Source organism: Mandrillus leucophaeus, unplaced genomic scaffold (genome assembly GCF_000951045.1).
Source record: "Mandrillus leucophaeus isolate KB7577 unplaced genomic scaffold, Mleu.le_1.0 Scaffold665, whole genome shotgun sequence".
Classification (NCBI taxonomy): Eukaryota; Metazoa; Chordata; class Mammalia; order Primates; family Cercopithecidae; genus Mandrillus; species Mandrillus leucophaeus.
Window position 1 is genome coordinate 434,349 of NW_012107197.1, and position 23,986 is coordinate 458,334.

Consider the following 23,986-nt stretch of genomic DNA (forward strand, 5'->3'; position numbering starts at 1 on the left):
GTTCCTCCTCTTTGTTCTCTGTCTATACCCGTGCTGCCCTCCTTCCCAAGTTTAACACCATTCTGACTTCTTTAAACAGTTAATATTGCCAGTCCTTGAACTTCATAGAAGTGGAATCATGCAGTGTCATTTTTTTGTATGAGCTTTTTTTCACTTAACATCATATGTGTTAGATTCATCCAGTTGTCCTTTTCTGTTGCAGTGTAGTCTTCCTTTGAATATGCCACACTTGATTCATCCACTTGGTTCATTCAACCTGTTGGGTTCTTTTGTATTAGAAGCCCTAGTAGGTGAGTGCAAAGGCTCACTCGATGATGTGGAATGAGAAATGTGGGCACATCAGTCCCTGTTTTGTCAGTGTGCACACTCCTCTGGGAGGGCCAGACGCCTGAGAGGCATTCCCTCGCCTGTCCTGCTCACTTCGTGTACCTTCCTCTGTTTACATCCTCAGTTACAAACAGCATTCTTTTCCAGTCCAAGGGAGTGTTTGCATATACGACTTGATTGTTTACCTTTGCTCAAGGTCTCCTTTTGTTTGGTTAGCAAATATTTTGTACCTACTATGTGTCAGGCATGTTTCTAGGCCCTAGGGATACAAACATGGGCAGGACAGACACTGTCCCATCTTTGTTAGGCTTTTCATTTCGGGGGCGGGAGGAGACCAAAAAAGCACCCCTTAACAAATTAATAAGTTAATGCTGCAATTTGTAGTTATGCTTAGTGCTAGGAAGGGACTACAGAGTGGGGGAAGGTATGGGAGTGGGGGATACTGCTTAAATAGGGTGATCAAAGAAGGCTTCCCTGAGGAGCCAACGTGAGGCAGAGGCTCGACGAATGAGGAGGAGAAAGGCCAGTGAAGAGCCGGCGGGATCCCAAGGGGTGACTGCTCTGGGGATCCTTTCTCTAGCTGCCACCACTTCCGTGATTTTCAGGCGTTCTTCACAGTTCACACTTGCTTCCAGGATAGGAGGAACGTAACCAGCCAGTCTCAACAAGTAGCTTGGGTCTGCTGCTTGCACACACAGGGGCCATGTTTTTCAAAAAGAAGCTCACTACAGGGACAGCTGCTTTTAGTGATGCAAGCCAGAGGTTTTACTATTTGGCAGAACGCTTCTTAACGGCTGTTATTCTATCTGTTGTTTCTCGTGTGTTGATTTGGTGATTCTGCAAATCTCAACTTTCAGCTCTCTAAAGTCTAACGGGCCTTGTAACTTGTCATTTTCCCTGCATGGATTGTCTACTGAGGCAAGATGTTTGGCGAGAAGTAAAAGACTTTCTAATGGTCCCATAAGACTGGAGCCAAAAAGTGTTTGCTGCTAACTCTCTCTTGACAAAAGTCAGTTCTTAGTCCATCTGTTCACCATTTGTTAATTTGCATTGGCTTGAAACCTGTTTACAGGTGACATGCTATTATGAGGACACTTAGAAACTATTTTGAGCATCAGGGCAGTCAACAGGAGCTGTTCTCTTGCCAAAAAAAAAAAAAAAAAAAAATGAGCAAGAGGTATTCACAACTGCCATTATAAATTTATAATAAATCACTCAAAATAGTTTCAAAGAGAAAAGTGGTTACTATGTCCTAAGAATACAACATAAAAATGATTTCCTATACTTAGTAGCCTATTTCCTGTGAAAATTGACTGCTACCTTTTCACATCATTGAGCTTTTTGGGCTTACATTATCCTGGAATCCCATTATAGAACTACTGTCCAGTAGGCAGAATCTATATCTAAAAGACATCAGTTGCCTCCCCCACTCCCCTTTTTGTTTCTTTTTAGAGGCAGGTTCTCCCTGTGTCGCCCAGGCTGGAGTGCAGTGGCGTGATCACAGCTCATTGCAGCCTCCAACTCCTGAGCTTAAATGATCCTTTCACCTTGGCCTTCGAAAGTGCTGGGATTGTAGATGTGAGCCACGGCACCCCGCCCTATTGCACTTCCACTGAGCACCTACTATGTGCCACTTGTTATGCTTGATGTTGGCTGGAAATGCAACATGGCTGCCGCCCTGAAAAGTTTTGTTTTTCTTTTTTAAGCTAGGAAATAGAACAATAATAGTATATACATAATGTAGATTTTGAAAAAAAGTTATTAAGATTAGGATAGATATTGTTCTAGACTTTTTCTATGAATATATCATATATAGTTTTTAAAAGCTATACTTTTTTAAAGCAATAAATAGGTTTTAAAAGCAAAAAAATCTCAAAAAAGGAGTATATTGTAGTATTTTTCTATTTCATATCTCAACATTTTATTGACTATAGTTGTGAAATTTAAGGGAGCATAATTTGATCTATGGAATATTCAAATTTGCATATCAATACTCATCTTATGGTTGTATTCTATAGAAGACTCCTTATTACAAAATTTTTATTATAAGCACAACGTAACTATAAACTAACTTTTTGTCATTAAGAAAATCCTTTCAACCCCCTTATAAAACACCGAAATCCACCAAGGTTGCTATGTTAGTTAATTATCTATTGCTTCATAACAGATTGCTTTAAAACTTAGTGCTTTAACAGCCATGAACATTGTCTCTCACAGTTTCTGTGGGTTAGGAATCTAGGAGTGGCTCGTTTGGGTGGGTCTGACCCAGAGCCTGTTGTAAGGCCGCAGTCACCTGAGGTTTGGCTGAGGTTAGGAGCTCCACTTGCAAGGTGGCTCACTCACATGGCAGGGAGGTTGGCGCTGGCCATTGGCAGGAAACCTTGGTTCCTCTCCACCTAGGCCTCACCACAGACTGCTTGAATATCCTCATGACAAGGCTTCTGGCTCCTCCAGAGCCAGCAATATAGGAGAATGAGAGCCAGGCAGCAGCCATCGTTTTTATGACGTAATCTCAGAAGACACATAGCGTCAGTTCTACCCCATTCTGTTCATTTGCAATGAGTCACGAAGTTTGACTGACATTCAAGGGGAGGGGATAAGGCTCTCCCTTTTGAAGAAAGACGTGTCAAAGAATTTGTGGACATATTTTAAAACCATCACATTGCACACAGGAACAGTGGCTGAGCCTGTAAACCCAATTCACTTATTTATTCAGTAAATATTTACTCAGGGCCTACAAATGCTTGGTTCTATACACTGTGCTGGGGATTCGGAGATGAGTAAGATATAATCTTGGCTTTTGGGAAGCTCTGAGTAGAGACAGGAGCAAACAAGGAGCAGAACGTCATAGCGACATGGACCAAGTTGACTGACATGACCTTCTTCCAGTGCCTGAGAAGGCCACGGGCAGAGTAGGGAGGGAGGTCCACTTGGGGAAGCCCAGCCGCCCTTCACCACATTTCTCTGCTACTGGCTGTGAAGGATGGAGGGTTTATTTCCTTGAGAGTGCTAGATGCTTTCTTGCATTGGCTTACAGGATTCTAAGGAAAGGTTTTTTTTAAAACAGTGGAGGAAAGCAGTGAAAGGCTCACGTCTGGGTTCCTCACACACCTTTCTCTGCAGCCCCGTGCGTGTTAGTGCAGTGACGGGTGGGTTTCTGCATGGCTCGTGTTAGCAGTTGGATGGCACTAAGGCTGCCACAGCAAAACTACTAGTTCTGCCCAGCTGTGCCAAGAGCACAGGCGTGGCAAGAATGAAGGAGATGTGTACGATGTGTTTGTTTTCAAAATCCAGGGCTCCAACAGTAGTAGTCTCTGAAGACTCAGGTTCCTCCCTGAGCTCCCATAGGATGAGTGATTCATGGGATCAGTGATTCATATCTTTCTCCCCTTCCAGAGAAGCTTGATAGAAGATGAAGATCTTGTTCACGATGAAATGTATTTTATCACGTGTTAGCGTTCAGCGGGCACTAATGAAGTGACCTCACTTCTAGGATTTCCAAGTGCTCAGATTAAGTTTTTTGCACAAGGGGCACTATCGTTTCCATAAAGAGGCTGTGTCCACTGTTGCTGTGTAAACATTGTTGGGCTTTTTGAGCCTCGTAGGATTGAGATCAGCCTGGACAGTGGCTATCTTATTTAATTGATCTACAAGTTATATATTGTGATATCTATGTATTTATTATTTGAGAGATGTAGCTATGTTTACCTGTGTTCTGTCTTAGCAGCCTCGATTTTCTAATCCAGTGTTGTGTGCTTTTGTGTTAACATGGAATATTGCTTTTAATCAGTATGGCCAGGCTGAATGGCCTAGGACTCCTCTGAGTTTCAACAACTTGGCCTGATGAAGTGCCGGTTTTCAGTGACGGCAGAGGTGACTGTGTTCTTATCCAGCAAACCTAGATCTTATTTAGGTTTGAGGGAAAACAAATAGTTTTTCAGAAAGCTTACTTTGAAAACTATTACTTCCATGCCCTGGAAGTTGTGGGGACAGGCAGTTTCTCTTGCATTATATTATCTTCCATGAAAAGATTCTGTCTGCTTGATTAAGGGCGTACTTGTTTCCTGGGCTTCATTCTGTGTGGTCCCTGGGGGTGAGCTATTCATGCTCCAAGCTAAGAACAGCCCTTCTACTTGTTGATGGATCCCTCTCACCTACTCCGGGCCGTGTCTCCATTGGTCTCCTTTTTCCGTCCTACACCATCATTTTTCCCTTTTCTCCTGATTATTCTCATTCATAGATAAAACATGCTTACCCTGAAAACCGTTCCCTGTAACAACACATGCCCATGACACCATTCTGCCTCCCAGCTCCCACCTCATGTCTCTCTTTTATAGCAGAACTCCTCCAAGGAGTGCATTATACTTGTCTCCAGTTTCTCTCCCACCCCAGGCAACTACTGTTCTGATCTCTATACTTGTATCTTAGCTTTGCCTCTTCTAGAACTTCCATATTAGTGGAGTCATGTAGAACATAATATTTTCCTTCTGATTTCTTCTACTCAACATGATGTTTTTGAGATTCTTTATGTTGCATGTGTCAGCGGTTGATTCCATTTTATTGCTGAATAGTATTTTTTTGATGTTCTTTGGAGCTTACTGGTGCCATTTCCTCAGCGTTTGCATCCGTTTCAGTATCTTGTCATACTTTCAAGAGAGCAGAGTCCTCACTTTCTGTTTCGATTCTTGGATGACTTGCCTCTCAGGTTTGAGTAACAACACCACCACAAAAACAGCATGCAGTGACAAGTGTTGCTGGAAGGAAGTGCCACCCGTTCAGGAGGTAACAGGGATAATGACACAGCACTCACACCTAGGGCTTCCAGTGTTTGAACAACAGATTGCCTTTGGTACGGCCACTGATTTGGCTCTGGGAATTTAACTGGAAGAGGCTCATTTTCTGCCACCGCCTTGCACATTAATTCCCAAGAAGATCGTTGACTTGAAATTACACATGGTGCTTATCCAGATGATTGGATCCTTTCCAAGATGTGTGGTAGATGCTGTTTCTGTTCTTGAAAGGCAGAGGCTCATGTTGTCTTTTGCTTGATGTAAAACCAGTGGGAATCACAGAGACAAAGCAGCAACTTGAATCTGTCTTTGGCAATAGCGATGCATGAAGTGGGGGTGATCGTTGTCTTTGCTGTTTAAACCGAGCAAGGCAAACACTTGCCAGGATGAAGCTCATGAAACAAGTCTCTTCTCATAGCTTCCGAACTATTACATCATTCTCTCTTCTGTTGCTCATTTTGAGACCTTTTTTAAGGGTTTTTTTTTTCTCTTTTTTTTTTACCCCCTTTGCCATACAGGTATGAAACTCCAGGTTTCTGCAGTTCGATTACAAAAACCTGGCTCTAGATGCCATTTGCATAGTGACTGTGAACATGTGTCCTTGCAGGGACTTGATTTTCTTCTTGATTACCTGGGCTTTGTTTTGTTCCTGGACTCCTGGTATTTTGTTGAGGGCAGAATCTGGTTATATGCTGATTAATTTATATTAAATTCTTCAACTTTGATGGGACAGGAACCTTGAACAAGAATATCTGGCATCTTTTTTTATTGGAGTTTAGTTTGCCTCTGAGCAAAGGAACAGTGAGTAAACCACGAATGTGATGCAAACTGGTCCATTGCCACAAGCCTTGCAAATGCAGAGCATTTCCTCAGCCTCCTTTTCCAGGGACACTGTACAAAGGGAATAGGTTATTACCAGACTGGCTCACCCTGAGCTTGGGCTGGTGGGCAGAGGTGTCGCCTGGCTTAATGTCCTGCAAAGGAAACAGAGAACTTTGGAGCTGTAAGTTTCCTGAGTTTTGGAAAAAGTCATCAAAACTTGGGTAGAAATTTGCTAAGTCATTCTTTCCCCCACTGGCAAGTATTAAGTAACAATATTCATTAAATACCACAGAGAGGCTGTGTAATAAAGAAATAATCCTAGGCCTAGGTGGCTATAACTCTCTAGAAGAGTTGAAATTGAGAATATAATTAAAGATTAAAACATTGTTTGCATTCTAGAACATGGAGAAATCTTTTCTCTCCATTGCGGGACCATATTAATAAGGAGGAGATCAGTTGCCAATAACTGACACTACCTAAGCTCATTTATTAATATCAGTCATGTTTAAGCTGTCTGACTCAGACAGCTGCTTTTGCCTTTTTCCTACAAGACTGGAGCTGTCTCCAGGAATGGTGAGGGATGCCACTCTTATCCCAGACATTTGTCCATATCGATTCCATGTCCCGAGTGTGAATAGGAATGTTTTAGACAGCAAGGGTTACCCGTATTAGGATCTTAGATGGAAAATTATTCAGTTGCCAAAAGAGAGGGATATAACGAATTTCAAGATTTAAGATCCCAATTTTGGTCAGTTTTTGTGCAAAAGTTAAAAGATGGGTTGGAACTAGCATACCTGCCAAGGTTTTATCATTGTGGCTCATGAAGGGTCAGGAGCACTATAGACATTACCAGACCACCTTGACACGGTGACAGAAAGAAACCCTTCGTGGTCAGATACGTGGCATTCAGAGCTCCTGGAAGCCAGTTACACTCTCAGACTCACTCAGGAACAGAGAAAGGCCTTGCCTGGTTGGATTGTAAACGTTTAACTGCCCAAGCCCTGTTTCTTTCTCCTTCTGCCTTTTTGTTCCGTTTGTCTTGAAGTAGACTGAGAAGGCATTTTGAGGCCAAGCATATGGGATCATCTTCCTTATGTGTCCCATCTCCAGTGTTGCCTTGTCCTCGTCGCTCTTTAGAGTTGCTCATCTGAGGCGTCAGAGAAGTCACACCCAGTAATAGTTGCTGAAATGTCCTTTTTTATGTGTTTATTTTGGGTACTCCTGTTATTGGCAGGTAGAAGAGGAAAGTGTCTCTCTGAGTCTGTCTTTGATGAGGGAAGGGAAAATGCGATTCAGTGATTGGGCAGAAAGCAACCTTCAGCTTCTTACTCCTATAAGGTTTCGGTTTTGTCTCTTCCAGGGCAGTTGCCACTTTCTGCCCTGTGTTGTGAGACTTTAACTCCTTGAGGACTGGCGCTGCCCGTGTCTCTTTTACGGCCTAGTCTTCACTGTGCACTATTGGCTGAATGAATGAGTCCTGAAGGCTCATTCTTCTCTGTGCTGCTCACCTGGCTGATGAGGCTCAAAACATCTTTTCACAGCATGTTCTGGACGTGTGTTCCTACTGCCCGTGGCTCTTAGTGGATTGGAAGTGTGAGCGTTGGGTATTTGAATGGCCGGGAACCAGGTGCCATTTGGACAGACAGAAATGCCTATGGGTAGGGCTCTGTAGCTGCAGGTCTGTCCCCAGTGGCAGTGGCGACCCTTCCTGCTGAGTGAGGATGGATAGGGTTGAATCTAGAGGTTCTGGCAGCGAGCAGGGCCCCAGAGCCAGGCAGAGGCCTTGCAGTGCGCTGCTGCAGGGAGAGCAGGCCCCCGGGGCTTGTGAGCAGGGGCTGATATGTAGAAAGTGGTATATTAGGAAGATTAATCAAGTAGCGGGATGCAGATAAATAAGGTAGTCCTTTGTAACTGTTTAAAAGATAATTGGTTCATGTTACTTATCTTTTATCCCCTCTCTTTGGGCAAGAGAAAAATCTCTGGGAGAAATAAACGAGGAATCCCTCATAAATATTAATGCAAAAATCTGTCTATGGAGAATAAATATAGGGACATTTTGTTTTAAATGCTCTCTGTCATTATGCTTCATTAGCATATATGTTGTAAAAGTTATTTTTCTCCCCTTGAGAGAACCGTACTCAGTTCAAGAAGCCACAGACTGAAATCTGTAGCCTGTCAGGGATGGAACACTTTAGGTGGCCAGGAGAACTGATTCGCTCCCCTGCTGCATCCCGGGGGTTTCCTTGGTTTCCTCCTCTTTAGAAGCACTGGCGTGTGGCAGAAAGCTAGGAGGAAGTCCTGGAGGGGGAGGGGGAGAGAAGAGAGAGACAGAGTGAGAGAGAGAATTTGTGTGTGTGTGTGTGTGTGTGTGTGTGTGTGTGTGTGTGTGTATATGTTCACTCTGAAAGCCTTTATGTACTTTCCACAGGCCAGGTATATGTTTGACCACGCCGGGAATCTGAAGGTGCAGAAAGGACTACTGCATTTAAACAGAAAATTAATGGGTTTCATTTGAAGCACATGAAGTTTGAGGAACCCTTAAATCTTGGGTGAAATGATTTGATGAACCAGATTCACTTTAAAATACTCCAATCCCCCCTTCCCAAAAGTGCTGGGCGGTGGGATGCGGAAGGGGAGTGTGGACAAATAGTTGCTGATTGGTTGAAACTGCGTGTTGAGAGCGTGATACTGTTCATGAGCATAGGGAGGGTAGAAGTCTCAGAGTGGATATGTTCTGCCAGTGATTGTGGAGGGAGACCAGAAGAGCAGGCAGAGGAGTTGGTGGCACAGCCCTGCCACCCCATCCCACCTATCCCTGCCTCCCCCTGTCTAGCCTTGCTCTAGCCAACCCTTCAGGCCCACCTGTCATGTGCCCCTTGCAGCCCTAACTATCTGGTTCGGATCCTGGCCTCACTCTCAGCTCACCTGACCTATGTTTGTCTCAGACCCATTGTGACATAGACTAAAATTTAAAACCCAGTGTCTTCCATAGATACTGAGTCAAAGAGAAATTGCATAAAATAGAAAACTGTAATAAAGAACCTGGCCATTAAGCACTAAGTTGAATGTGGCAGCCTGCAGAAGCAGTTTAAAAATTGTATTTCATTGCATCCTCTAATTGCATTTCTCCTTTACAAGGTGATTTTATCCAGGAAGACAGCTGTCTGGTGTGGTTATTACATCACTGGCCATTATTGGGCAAAGGAAGAAAAGAAATGGGTGGTTGTGTAGTACAGCTCATCTCATAGAAGCTGGATCCTTTTTTTTAAAATCTCTCTTTGCATAACAAAGAGCTTCAGGATTGTTAATATTTCACACCATGCCATCCGCAACTAATGCTGGTTGTAAGTGAAACTCTTTTGTTTCAGATCTTTCTGTTCTTTCTTGGAATGGAAAGTAATTTTAATGGTTTCTTTTTTTCTTTTTCTTTTTCTTTTTTTTTTTTTTTTGAGACAGAGTGTCACTCACTCTGTCCCCCAGGCTGGGATGCAGTCGGTGGCGTGATCTCGGCTCACTGCAACCTCCACCTCTCGTGTTCAAACGGTTCTCCTGCATCAGCCTCTGGAGTTGCTGGGATTACAGGCGTGTACCACCAAGCCAGGACAATTTTTTTGTTATTTTTAGTAGAGACGAGGTTTCACCATGTTGGTCAGGCTACTCTTGAACTCCTGACCTCAAGTGATCCGCTTGCCTCAGCCTCCCGAAGTGCTGGGGTTACAGGCGAGAGCCACCGCGCCTGGCCAATTTTGATGGTTTCTTGATGCCTTTTTCTTTCTCTCTCTCTGCCATATAGATTTTGGCCCAGAAAGCAAGTCCCTGGTTAGGGTTATAAGTCATCAAGAAGCAGTAAGCCAGTTTCTCTGTTCACCTGTGTTGAAGATTGCGCCAGCTCTCACAGGCACAGTGACCTCAGTAACATGAGAATAGGCATGCGTGGGAAGTGGCTTTGTCTCCTAGCTTGAGTCTTTTAGGGCAGAATGGATTTTATTCTAGTCGTACCAGTCACTCTGAGAGTACTCATTTAAAATAGATACACAGGAATTCTTAATAATAACACGAAAAACCTGTTTTCAGTGCAGATTACACTTATTTCTAGCTTGCTGAGACATTAAATATCTCTCTAATTTTGGTTAGTATGGAAAGAACTGGACATTCTTTGTGTTTGGAGGCAGTGGTGAGGGGGATGGGTACCAAATGTGTTTCTAAACCTCAATTAATCTCTGACCTCAGGGCCTGCTGGCCCTTTGGAGAAGTGGTCAGGGCCAGGCCTCACTGTAGGGACATCTGACAGCTGAGTAGTAGTAGTAGACTATAATGGGCTGCCAATTAAAGGGACCAGCCAGCTAATGCGGGGACCGGCCAGCTGATGCGGGGACCAGCCAGCTGATGCGGGGCCACAGCTTTGCTCTAGAGGTAAGGGGGACTTTGGAACAGGGACTCCCAGCCCTAGCTACACATTAGAATCTTAGGGGGAATTGTTTTGGGGAAGAGGCCCAAGTCATCCATATTTTTAAGCAGCTCCCAGGATGATTCCCACATGCAGCTGAGACTCAGAATCACTGCTCCAGAAGGGGTGCAAGGAATGCTCCAGAGATGGAGGTCTCTGGGCCAAGAGTTGTCAGAGCATCTATACCACAAGGGAAACGAGCATTATAGGGGGAATGTTGGCAGAGCTGACTTGTTCAAGGCCACAGATGGGAACCTGCTGGAATTTGGAACTTAGAAGAAGGTGGATCCTAACTTTGTTACTTCCTCATCAGCTCTGGGAATGTATCTGGTATTATCAATACCAATCGTTTTCCTGACCTGTTTTAGCGTATGATGCTCAGATCCACAGAAAAAGATAGGCTGGTGATTTTTTGCTTTTTTTCTTTTGAATATATTATTTCATATTATAATAGTGGTTTGATCCTTGTAGTTAAATTGGTATCTGTGACTAAGCATATTGCATTGTCATTTATGTAAATCAGAAGTATACAGTTTTTTGTGATCTGATGTATATTCTTTTTTCCTTTATAGCTGTATTTTTTCAGCTTTATTTGAGGCTACAAAAATATAATCAATTATACCTGTTTAAAGTGTACAAATTGTGACACATGTATATACCTTTGAAACTATCACCTTACTCAACATAATCAAGACAATGAACATATTTCTTACCCTGAAAATTTCCTCATGCCCTTTTATCATTCCTTTTTATCTCTGACCCTCACCCCAGGCAACCAGTGATCTGCTTTTTGTCACTATAGATTAGTTTGCGTTTTCTAGAAGTCGTATTAGAGGAACTATACAGCATATACTTTTTTTTTCTTTTTTTTTCTTTGAGGCAGGATCTTGCTTTGTCGCCCCGACTGGAGTGCAGTGGTGTGATCATAGCTCACTGCAGCTGTAAACTCCTGGGCTCAAGTGATCCTCCTGCCTCGGCCTCCCAAGTAGCTGAGACTACAGGTGTGTGTCACCACACCTGACTAATTTTTAAGTTTTTTGTAGAGATGGCCTAGCATATACTGTTTTTTTGTTTGTTTGTTTATCTGCTTTGGCTAGGTGTGGTAGCTCACGCCTGTAATCTAAGCACTTTGGGAGGCAGAGGCAGAAGGATCATTTGAGCCCAGGAGTTCAAGACAACATAGTGAGACCCTATCTCTAAAATAAAAATTTTTTTTTAAATCTGACTTTTCTACTCAGCATAGTCATTTTGAGATTCATCCATATTGTTGCGTGGATCAGTAGATTATTTCTTATTACTGCTGTATAGTATTCCACCGCTTGGATATACGGCAGTTTGTTTATCCATTTATCTGTTGATGGACAACTGGGTTGTTTTGGCCATTAATAAAGCCAGTATGAACATTCATATACTAGTCTTTGTGTGGACACGTGCTTTCTTTTCTCTTGGGTAAATATTGAGGAGTACAATAGCTAGGTCATATGGTAGGTGTGTGTTTAACTTTTTTAAAGATACTGCCAAGTTGTTTTTCAAAAAGTTGTGTCATTTTTACCTTCCCACCAGCAGGGTATGAGAGTTCCAGTTGCTGCGCTTCCACCAACACTTGACATTGTCCGTCTTTTTAATGTTTAGACATTCTAACAGGTATGCAGTGGTATCTCATTGTGGTTTCACATGCATTTCCGTAATGAGTAACGGTGGTGAGCATGTTCTCATGTGCTTATTTGCCATCCGTGTATCTTTGGTGAAGTGCAGAAAAAGGCTAAGGCTTTATTTCCATGAAAAGAAATTCTGAAAACCTGTATTTCAGGTTTTCAGAATTTCCTTTCATGGCTTTGAAAATGCCTTAATATAGAGCCTCTCTTAGATCAATTTTGTATTGATTGATTGGTGAGTGTCCTTTGGATAGCCACTGTCTGTTCATCATTCCGCCAGTGGCTGTGGGGAATTCAGAGAAAACAGTAGTTGTGGGCTGGAACACCAAGGAGTCCAAACACTCCAAGTTTTGCTTGAGTGTTTCATAGTGTTTCTTAACCTTGTCACCTCCTTTCCTGTCCAGATGTGATAGCTGTGGAACTGGAGTTGGTGCTTTTGACAGGCTTTTAATTAGTTTGTCCTGATTTTTTATTTTCTTTTGGTAGAAAAACTTATCTTTGAAGCATTGAAGTCTAGATTCTTGCTCTTCTTTATCTGTAATTGTTATTTTATTTGCACTATGCTTTTTATTCATTTTTGCAATTCAGTAAATAAAATCTAATGTCTACAGTGTTTGGTGCTGGTATTCAGTGATGAATAACCTTCCCTTAAGGAGCTTGCAGTGTACCTTGGAGACCAGCAAAGAGGCCTTTTGGATCCAGAAGAAGGCCCTTCTTCTGGGGTCAATGCCAAGATGATCCCCATTTTCCCATTCATCTTTGTCCCTTAGAAACCTTGTCTTTAACCCTTCAGTAACCACACCGAGAGACTTTACCAGACTTGGGTCTCACGTGAAACTTACAAAAGACTCTAGTCTCTGATATTGATGGACACATCATGATAGGACAGGACCAGCTTTGGGAATTTTTTAGTGGACCCAGCCCATAGATAGAGTTCATTATGGATTGTTGAGCTGAAACTTCTCGTCATCCTCCAACTGTCTTTTACCCTGCTGTTTTGGGGCTCCGGCAAAGATATTCCCCAGGTATATCTTTTAAAGGAATGGAACTCTTTCTTTGCAGCTTCCCCAGGTCCCCACACAGGGAGTTCGATTTGCTGGGTACTTAATGTCCCCAGAGAAGAAACCTTGGGGCATCACAGTGTTCCAAAGCTTTCCTTAGAAGTCTCTCACAGTCTCAAATTTTTGTTTCATATTTTATCAGCTCCTTAAGCTAGCATGAATCCCAGGCACAATTGCTCTAGAAAGCTGTCCTTTTCCTATTTGACAGGTAACAAAATAGATTTAGTTTTTGGGTTTTTTTTTTTTTTTTTTTTTTTTTTGTGGACTTGGGCACTGTGGAAAAAATAAAACAATTGAAATTAAGTAAATACATTAAGTAAATCAAAGCCATCAATTTCCTTTTCCCTCCTTCTTCCTGTCAGTTAACATGGATGTGCCTCCCAAGTATGGCTTGACCAGGACCTGACTTTACACATCAAATGTGGTGCTAGGATTGATTTGTACAGATCTCCCCCCACCATTCTTTTTCCTTATTAATACTCCTTACACTTTTTAATTTTAAACAAAGGAGCACTTAGAATTTAAAGGTCTCCTATGACCAATTAATTCAGTGTAGTTTATTGAGTAGGCATTTAGACAGTAGATGGCATTGCCCTCACCCCTAAGGAACCTCTATATCGTTGGGTAGTATTTAGAGCGTCATGAAAACCCAGACCTGGAAGAGCCAGAAGGCATCGCCTTTCCACCCTCATTTCATGGTGAAGGAAATAAGGATGCAGATAAGTGAAGCGTTTTTCTCCAATGAGTTCTGAGACTTTTTAGTAACAGATCCAGGCCTGGAGCCTCTTAGTTTCCCGGCTCCTGTGACGCTCCCACTGATAATCTACCGCTGTCTTCCCTTCTTAGAGGAGAGGGAGGGGCCAATGCAGGAGGAAGGAAAAAAAAAAAGCAAGATATAAAAACTGTGTCTTTTTTTTTTTTTTTTTAAGAGGATGCTTTTGAGTGGTATTATGGAATCACTACCCCGTTTTGCTGTTCGTAGCTCTCCCCAAGTGCGCTGCTTCCCTTTTTGTTTCTGAGACTTGTGTGTGAACCTTGCCCATTCCTTCTGGTTCTTTGCAAATGGAGGGGATGGTTTCAGCACTTGTGTGCTAAGAATTAGAGCTTTCTGCTTCGGTGCTCCTGTGGCCCTGGAACTCTGCCCTGTTAGCAGTGCTTTTTGGCAGAGCAGCAAGACTTGATCAGCCAGTGGGAACAGATATTTCTGTTCTACAAATGAGCCCAGATTTATAGACTCAGAGTTCAAAGAAATTAGATGAGAGATCACCAACCAAAGCATTCTACAGTGAGGGAAGGAACACCATCGGACTGGTTAATAATGAAAGCCACCGCACAGGGCACTCATGTAGTTTGAACGCTGTCCTTTGAGAGGTACCGTTACTCTCCTCAGCTTTACAGAGGCCAACACTGAAGCTCCCACCTTGTCTGGAGCCTCCTAGTTGGAAAGTGCTGGGACTGGGATTCAAACCTGGCTACAGAGAACCCGGCATCTGCATGTCTCAGCTGTAGTACAAGGCAGAGGATTCGGTTCTCAGGAAGCCGAGGTTGAGTTGGAGTTGGGCTGCAGTATATTTATTTGGGATCACCCCCTGTGAAAGAAAGTGGGAGGAAGCAGGACTGCTGGGGGAGATGGCAGCCTGCGGTGCAGGGCTGGCAATGCCTCGGTCCACTCAGGGGATCTCTGCAGCAGGGTTACCTGCCTTGTCCTGTGTTGGCTGAAAGACTGGGCCTTTGTACCCCTGCCTCACTCAGTCACCGTAGGCAGGTGGCTCCAGGAAGGCTGTGACCTCGGTGAGATAGCTGTCTGCAGCACAGGCTGATCCTGAACGTGTCGATAGCTGGAGGCTGTATGCCGATCGCTGTCTCGTAGGCAGGCCACAGGTTCTTCCTGGGAGAGGATCTGCCATTGCATCTCCTTGTCTACCCTGATCTTTATCAGCTGTGATACTATTACTAGCTGGCTAAGCTCCAGCATGCTGGAAGCTAATTCTTTATTCTCCTGAAGTGGCAGATTTGTACAACCTTTCAACATGATAAGATAAGGGCTTACAGAGGAGAAAATCTTGGCTTTTAATTTTAATTTTATTGTTTACAATGAATACCAACTATTAAACTACAGTTGACCCTTAAACAACACAGCGTTAGGGGTACCCACCCCCCACCATAGTCAAAAATGAGCATGACTTTTGACTCCCCAAAAGCTTAACTACTAACAGCCTTACCGATAGCATAGCTAACACGTATTTTGTAGGTTGTATGTATTATATACTGTATTCTTACAATAAAATACTTTAGAGAAAAGAATATGTTATGAAGAAAATCATAAGGAAGTGAAAATGTATTTACTGTTCATTAGGTGGGAGTGGATCCCCATAAAGGTCTTCATCCTCATTGTCTTCATGCTGAGTAGAGTACGGAGGAGGAGGTTGGTCTTGCTGTCTCAGGGGTAGCAGAGGTGGAAGAAAATCTCAATATTTAAATGGACCTGTGTGGTTCAAACTCATGTTGTTCAAGAGCCAACTGTGCTGTGTTCTTCGCTGCCAGACACTTCTGTATCACTGCATCTCCGTGTCTTCTCAGCTACCCTGTGTTGCTCAGTTCTACTTCTACAATTCTGCTATGTCCATTTGAGGAGCTGCTCCTCCAGGAGTCCAATGGGGCCTCCCTTCCTGAGGGAGAGCTTAGAAGCTTCGTGGGATCAAGATCAACTATATCCTCCACCTCTGCAGTTAGTCTCGTTCTCTCTCTCCTTGGACATCCATTCCAGATTTGGCTCACCCTTAGCTGGGACCTCTGCTGGCTCCAGTGGCTCCCCCAGTGGCAAGTCCCAGCACTTCATCCCTGGCAGGTCTGAGCCCCTCATCACAGTGCCCTTCTCAGGCCAGGGTTGCTATGTCTTCATTCATGGTCAAAATTGAGCAAGCGAGTATCCAGGGGTACCCCGGCTCCACAATATTTGTCTCTGCTTTCATTCTATAACAGCAACCCCTGCTTCTTACGAGCAGAACCAGTTTGGCAAGATGGATGATGACTCTTCTTTTTGACTACTGGTCCCTGGACCTGGAGCCCAAAGTGCCCAGGTGGCAGCCATAGCTTATAATGCAGTGAGATTCCTGCCATTCCCAGGCAAAAATGTGGGGATCTAGACTTGGGCTTTGCAGACCAGGATCCTTAACTCTGCAAAGCCCAGAGTTCTGGAAAGGGGATGCTTGAAGTCTGCCATGGGATATCAGGAATTATGGAGTGTAGAGGACACTCCTGCTTCCTCCGCTTGACTCCCAGACCCAAGTATTCTTCCTATTAGGGGAGAGCACCATAGAAAGGTCTTTGATTCAATGCATATACTGCATCCTGCAGGATGGTGCCCCATCTTTGCAGAGCAGTGCCTCCAAGCTGGTGCTTCAGCTGTGCCTTCAGCAGGTAGACCACGTCTGCTGGGTGGTAGTATGCGATGTGATCAGTGGATTCCATGATCATGGGCCTGCTACAGAAAGTGGGTTCCTTGCTTTGATATAATATTGTGTGGGATCCAGTGCTGGAGGTTCAAAGATTGTCACTAAGCCCTTGGATGGTGGTGCTGACTCAGGCCCCGTGAGTCAGAAGGGCAAACCCTCAGTTGGAAGGCATGTCCATTTCTGTTGGACAAATATCTGGCCTTCCAAGATAGAAGGAGTCCATTAACTTGCACCTAGTCGATAGTTGGGCTCCTTGAGGAATAGTGTCATTTTGGGAACTTGATAATGGTCTCTGTCATTGGTAGATGGGATATTTTTTTGACATTAGCAACTAGATCAGCTTTAATAAGTGCAAGTCCATGCTGTTGGGTCCATCTCTGTCACTGTGGCCACTTTATTCATGGGTCTATCATGCTAACAATGGGATGGCCGATTTCAACTGCTTGGGTCGCTTTTCTGCTTGGTTGTTTAATGCCTTTTCCATGGTGGGTGGTGACACATGGCACAAAGCTTTTCTGCCCTTCTTGTCCCCTCCCCATATGCCCACGTACATATCCATACCTCATACTTTCTTGTCCTGATTTTCCAATCTTTTTCCTTCTAGGACTTTGACAATCTGAGCAGACCACTCACTGCTGCCCTTGAGTCTTCCTGTAGTCTGACCTTGAGCTGATGCTTTTCCCATATAAAGGGCACTGCTTGAAGCCCTACTCTTTGGGAGGCTTTCCCCTCACAGCTGTCTTTTCTGTCACCCCAAGTGAGTTTGTAATGCAGCTGCCATGGATTTTTGGCTTTTACTCACATGCCAGAGTGACTGGTCTGTAAACCAAGCTTGGACATTTCCCGCTTCCTCCGTATGCTCATGTAGGATTCCCCCAGGCAACCACAGGCATGAGCTAGGGGAAGGCCACTGGGACTACTGAGATGGGTATTATATATTATAACAGAGGGCAGGAGGGGGGTATTATATATTATAACAGAGGGCAGGAGAACTTGCCCTAAGTCAGAACTCTAAGTGTATATTGTTGTCTATTTCATGGAAATATGAACTGTTCCTGAGTCTTGTTTTTGACTGGGATATAAAAAAAGGCTTTCACTAAATCAGTGGCTTTGTATGACCTGAGGCCATATTGTTCTGCTCTAGCAAAGATGCCACATCTGACACTGTGGTGGCGATCAGGGCTCCCTGCCTGATTGAGCTCGCAGAGGTCTGCAGTCCTCTGGGATTCATCAGGTTTCTGCAGGGGTCAGGCTGGTAAATGAAACAGACATAAAGTGGGACCACTGCCCCCTGTGTCCTTCAGACCCTTCAAGGTGGCACTAATCTCTGCCATTGCCCTGGGATGCAATATTGGTCTTTAATGCACTATTGGGGGTAGAGGAGGCAGTGCAGAAGCAGGGTGTATCAGAGACTTCCATTCGGCCTTCCCTACTCTGGTGGATCTTACCCCATTGACCAAGGACCTAATGTGGTGGTTGTAGAAATTGTCAAATACAGTAAGTTCTCATTTAGCATCCTCGATAGGTTCCTGGGAATTGCGACTTGAAGCAAAACAATGTATAACAAAACTAATTTTACCCTAGGCTAATTGAAGTAACAAGAGTTAAGTTCCTACAGCAAAACATCACCAAACTTCTAAATAAAGACCAAAATACTTCTGATATTAAACATTGAAGTAAATGTGAGCTATACATACCTTTAAGAAAGATTAATAGAAACAAGATAATTATTGACCTACTTATTCCATTTTAGGGCCTTGGGTGGCTGGCAGCTATCCCAGCAGCTTAGGGTGCCAGGCAGAAACTAACCGTGGATAGGACGCCATCCCATCACAGGGCACACTCACACACACCTGCTCAGACTGGGACAATTTAAATACACCAGTTCACCTAATGTGCGTGTCTTCAGGATGTAGGAGGAAATCAGAGTGCGCGGAGAAGACCCACACAGACATGGGGAGAGCCTGCAGACCCCACACAGACAGTGGCCCCAGCTGGGAATGGATTTTTTTTCCTCTCATCGATGTTAACGAAATGTGTTGAACAAAGCATCGTTCGAGGACCTGCTGTATGTCGGTCTCAATTAGACATGATGAGATGGGTCTGCGGACCCAGTGGATGGACCCACCGTAAACTAGACCTTGGCCAGGGCTCCATTTATTACCTGCTCCCCATGTGCCCCTACTCGGAATGGGGACATGATTAAGCCTCAGGTCTCTAAGAATCGGTGTTAATTCTAAGAAGTGGCTCTCTGCAGCTGACGCTGACCCTGTGTGAGCCAACAGCTGGCGCCCACGTGTTGACTGTCCTCCCACAGCTGGGCAGCATTCCTGAGGGGAGCTGAGCAGACGTCTCTGTGTCTCCCACCCTCTTTCGTCCTCAGCTGCGATACTGTTGTTGGATGGCTAAGATCAAGAATACTTGTATTCAGTTCTCCCCCTTTCCCTAGTATTCTTTTTGGTACAACCTTTCAACATGGTAAATAAGGGTCTGTAAGGAAAAACTTGAATTAAAAAAATATATATATAAATAACAACTGATGTTAAACTATGGTGTTATTTATCCAGCAGATTTAGGTAAGGCATGGTGGTAGACTCTAGAAATACAGAGAGCCCTTGTTCTCAGGAATTTATAGTCAAGCTGGGGATTTGGGACATCCTGCATATGAAAATAAAGATGCATAGGCTAAATGAGCAGGTTCTGGAGTGAGATTTCTTGGGCTTGAATCCAGGTCACCCATGCCCTATCTGTGTGCCTTGGGACATCTTACTCAAACCCTCTCACCATTAGTGTTCTCATTTGTCAAATGGGGATGATAATGGAATGAGAGTACCTTATTTATGATACGGCGATCGCTCAGTAGGTGCTAGCTGCTTGTGTATTACAATTATTGTTGTTTAGAGTGGCAGTAGTATGTCCCAGTTGAATATTGCGGGTGGTGAGTTTCTCAGGGATTCCAGCAAGGGGCAAGAAGGAAGGCTTATGGGGCAGATGGGCTCTGAAGAGTTATCTTTTATATGAATGTGTGCATTCCTCTTTAAAAGTAGGTACTGGGCCAGGTGCAGTGGCTCATACCTGTAACCCAGCTCTTTGAGAGGCCACAGCGGGAGGATTGCTTGAGGCCAGGAATTCAAAAGTAGCCGGGTCAACATAGTTAGATCCCCATCTCTACAAAAATTTTTTTAAAAATAGCAGGATGTTGTGGCACATGCCTGTAGTCCCAACCTCTCAGAAGCCTGAGGAGGGAGGATCCTTTGAGCCCAGGAGGTCGAGGTTGCAGTGAGCTGTGATCACGCCACTACACTCCCGCCCGGGCAACAGAGTGAGACTCCCAACTCAACGAATAAATGAATGAAGGTACCAAAAGAGATGCAATATCGACAGATGAGAATTTTGTAGATTTTTATCCCTGTTTGCATTGAGATGTTTTCCATGTCCACATCTTGAAAAAAAGATTCTGTTAATGGTGATAGAAATGATAACAAGGCTTTCCTTTCCTTTTTTTCTCATTGGTTCAAACTGAGATAAAATTATGTCGCCTATAATCAACATGGATATTTTCCACTGTGCACACATACTCTCATATTTCTTACACATGGAAGGACATTGTTTTCTTTCCAAATAATATGGGAATTGAGCATTGAAACATAATGAAATGTCCTAACAGATGTCACTAGATGAACTTACACAAAGGTCAGTTGACAGTCATTTTGGGTAAATGTCTTAGTTATTAATAATTGATGTGGCTGAGCGCGGTGGCTCACGCCTGTAATCCCAGCACTTTGGGAGGCTGAGGCGGGCGAATCACGAGGTCAGGAGATGGAGACCATCCTGGCTAACATGGTAAAATCCCGTCTCTACTAAAAATACAAAAACTTAACTGGACGTGGTGGCGGGCGCCTGTAGTCCCAGCTACTTGTGAGGCCGAGGCAGGAGAACCGCTTGAACCTTGGGGGTGGAGATTGCGATGAGCTGAGATTGTGCCACTGCACTTCAGCCTGGGCGACAGAGCGAGACTCCATCTAAAATAAATAAATAAACAAATAGTTGATGTCTGCAAGACACCGAAAACTATTAGTTCCTTCCCGAACCTTTGAAGAAAAATTAAATTTCATGCTATATATTTTGTGTTGTGTTTTATAGTATTTTAATTTTGAAAAATTGTTAATTTATGTATGTTAAATGTGGTGCCTTAAAACAGGAAATTAGATTAAAAATATCACAGCTTTATGAGAGGATGGATCATTTACAGCGCTCACTAAAGATTTGCCTGTTACTGTGACTGAGTTTGGTTCAGATCTTTGTAGGATGTGGGCAGGGATAATTGCTAAAGGTGTTTTTCTTGCTTCTAATAGTGGGATGAAAAATAGAGGCTTTGAATTTCTACAGCAACTAATGAAATTAGAATGTTCCTATCTATTTTCTAAGGGATTCCTGGCTTGGTTAGAGAATATAGAAATAATAACTCTGCTTTAAAATTAAGTTCTGAGCAGTTGTATCTGAGGGTATTTCTCTGTCAACTGGTGCATTTAGGTCCCTGATGGCACTTGCATTTTTTGAAACACAGCTGTACTTTAACATAGCAAGTGTCTGTTGTTTTGTATGGCTGCCTCAAAGATACATGGGTATAAGCAGCAGCTATGAGAAACCGTCAAGGTTGTCTTGGAAGGGAAAACAGTCTCTTGTTTTAGTGCTCTCGGTTATGCTTTAAAAGATGGGACTCACTATGCTCCACTTTTTAGCATAGCTAGTCCTGTCTTTTAGCAAGAACCCCCCAGATTTCTCATTGTACCCTACCCCTGTAATGCCAATTACATTGATTAATGAATTGACTACAAGTGTTATGGATTTCCCGTTGCATGTCTGATTAATGCACAGTGTTATGTGCCCTTGACTATGAAGAGAGAATACTGTTCCTGGTGATTTGCATAGAGGTGGGCCATGAGATTATTGCAAGCTGCAGTCCTCCAGGAGCTACGATTCAGCCAGAGCTGCTGCGCTAATGGGAATCCTAGATCTGGTCAGAACCCATATTTCTGGCACAAGACTGGTTTTCAGGATGTGGAGCATGGAGTCAAGGGCAAACTGAGAGACCACATTCTCCTGGGGTGACACTGAAATCATTGGCCAAATGGGCTGTACAAGCAACACACAAGTCCAAAAGGACTGGATCAGTGGTTCTGAACGTCGTATTTGAGGATGCTCCATAAACACTCTGGGATGATTGCAGAATGAGTGTTCTGAGTACTCTTCCAGGCACTAGGGATCTGGGCCTGCACAACAAAACAAATCCCTGCCCTCATGGCAGTGATAGTTTTTGTGAACATAGAAATAACACGTGCAATTTCAGGACCCCAGGGCAAGGACCTCAGAGTTGGTGAGAGAGAGAGACAATTCGGGTAGAGCTCATAGATAAAACAGAAAATGAAGGAATGTTCCAGAGGGGTTGACTCCTCGGAGCATCACTAAATTGATGGAGATGAGCCTCAGGTATTTATTACATGGCATCTGTGGGCTCAGTCATGGGAAGAAAAAGCATTGTTAAGGGCCCTGACCCTTCACAGACAAGATGGGAGCTGGACTTTGAAGGAAGCAAAGACTTTCAGTAAACAGAGAAGCTGTGGGGAAGCAGTGGTGGGGGTGGGCCAGGGAAGCACCGTCTGGGAAGGATCTAAAGTGGGGCAGGTTCTGTGTGCGGGGGAACCATAGTGAACAGCCCAGGTGGTGTGTAAGCTGCGGTATAGGAGGATAGTGGCTGAATTTGGAATGCCTTGGTTGCAGGCTGAAGTTAGATTTTAACTAGTACATAGTCAATAGCGTGGTATTTTGAGCAAGGCTCTGCTGGCCCAGTGACTTGCCAGGTAGATACATTGCTTCCTAACCACAGGTGTTTGAGTACAGCTATATCACAGCTGTAGGTTACAGGCGAATTGATAGTGATGTCAGGATTTGCATTGTTCTTTTTTTTTTTAAGTATGTTTATGTGGAGGGGAGGGATACATGAAACGGGATGGCAACATGGGTAATTGCTGGAGCTGGCTCACAAAAGTTTATTGTATGGTTCTCTCTACTCTTGGGTATGTTTGAACATTTTCATAATGGAGTTAAATTAAAAATAATACAACTAGTTTCACAACAGTATGAATCTACTTGATACCAGTGAACTGTGTGTTTAAAAATGGTTAAGATGGTAACTGGTTTATGTGTTTTTTAAACAATTTTTTAAAATGGTTAGGATGGTAAATATTATGTTGCAGGTATTTTACCACAATTAAAAAAGTAATACATATATCTTACCTACAAAGCAGGTAATATCAGACCCTGTCCAGCAGCTGCAGAACCTACTGCTGAGGCCTCTCAAGACACGTTTTTGTGGAATAAAAGGTTAGGAGAAATCCTAGGCTCCTGCTGTGGTCCTGAAAGGGAAGTTCTAGGCAAACTGTTAGAACCAGACCTGTTTCCTAGCTTGTTTTCTAAGAGGAAGCCTGAATAGTGGGATCTTTTCAAAGTGTTATAAATATGTTCTTTTCTAGCATTCGCCAGCTACTTATATAATGCTATAATCCTTAGTTTCTTCATCCACAAATGGGGATAATAATATTTATACCTTGTAGTAGTTATAAAGTTTAAGTGAGATAATGAATATTTTAACATCTAGCACCATTTCTGTCTCCACACTTCTGAAGATCCTCCTTCAGAACTGGGTTTGCCTAGATGACAGGTTGATAGGTGCAGCAAGCCACCATGGCAGACGTGTACCTGTGTAACAAACCTACATGTTCTGCACTTGTATCCCGGAACTGAAAGTAAAATGTAGAAAAGAACTAGGTTTGCAAAGTACAATTGACCTTTGAACAATGCAGGGGTTGGAGGTGCTCACCCTCGCACAACCAAAAATCCACATATAACTTTTAACTCCCCACAAATTTAACTGCTGATAGTCTACTGCTCTACTGTTGACCAGAAGCTTTTCTGATAACAAAAACAGTCAATCAGCTGGGTGCAGCACTGCATGCCTGTTATCCCAGTTCCTTGGGAGGCCAAAGGGGGAAGGTTGAGCCCAGGAGTTAGAGACCAGCCTGGGTTAGCAAGACCCTGGTCCCCCCCCAACCCCCCCTCAAAAAAAAAAGCAAAGCAGTTGATTAACACGTGTTTTGTATGTTCTATGTATTATATACTGTGTTCCTAACAATAAAGTAAGCCAGAGAAAATAAAATGTTACTAAGAAAATCATAAGGAAGAGGAAATACATCTACTATTCATTCAGTGGAAATGGATCCTCATAAAAGTCTTCATCTGCATTGTCTTCATATTGAGGAGGAAGAAGGGGTTGGTCTTGCTGCCTCTGGGGTAGCAGAGGCAGAAGAAAATCTGAGTGTAAGTGGACCCATGCGGTTCAAACCCGCATTGTTCAAGGGTCAGCTGTAAA

General features: G+C 43.5%; 1 protein-coding gene across 3 annotated transcripts in view; it reads left to right on the forward strand.

Annotated features, from left to right (window-relative positions):
* The window catches only part of MED27 (mediator complex subunit 27), a 221,732-nt gene that overhangs the window by 67,264 nt on the left and 130,482 nt on the right, over positions 1–23,986 (forward strand). The gene's annotated exons all lie outside the window — the stretch shown is intronic.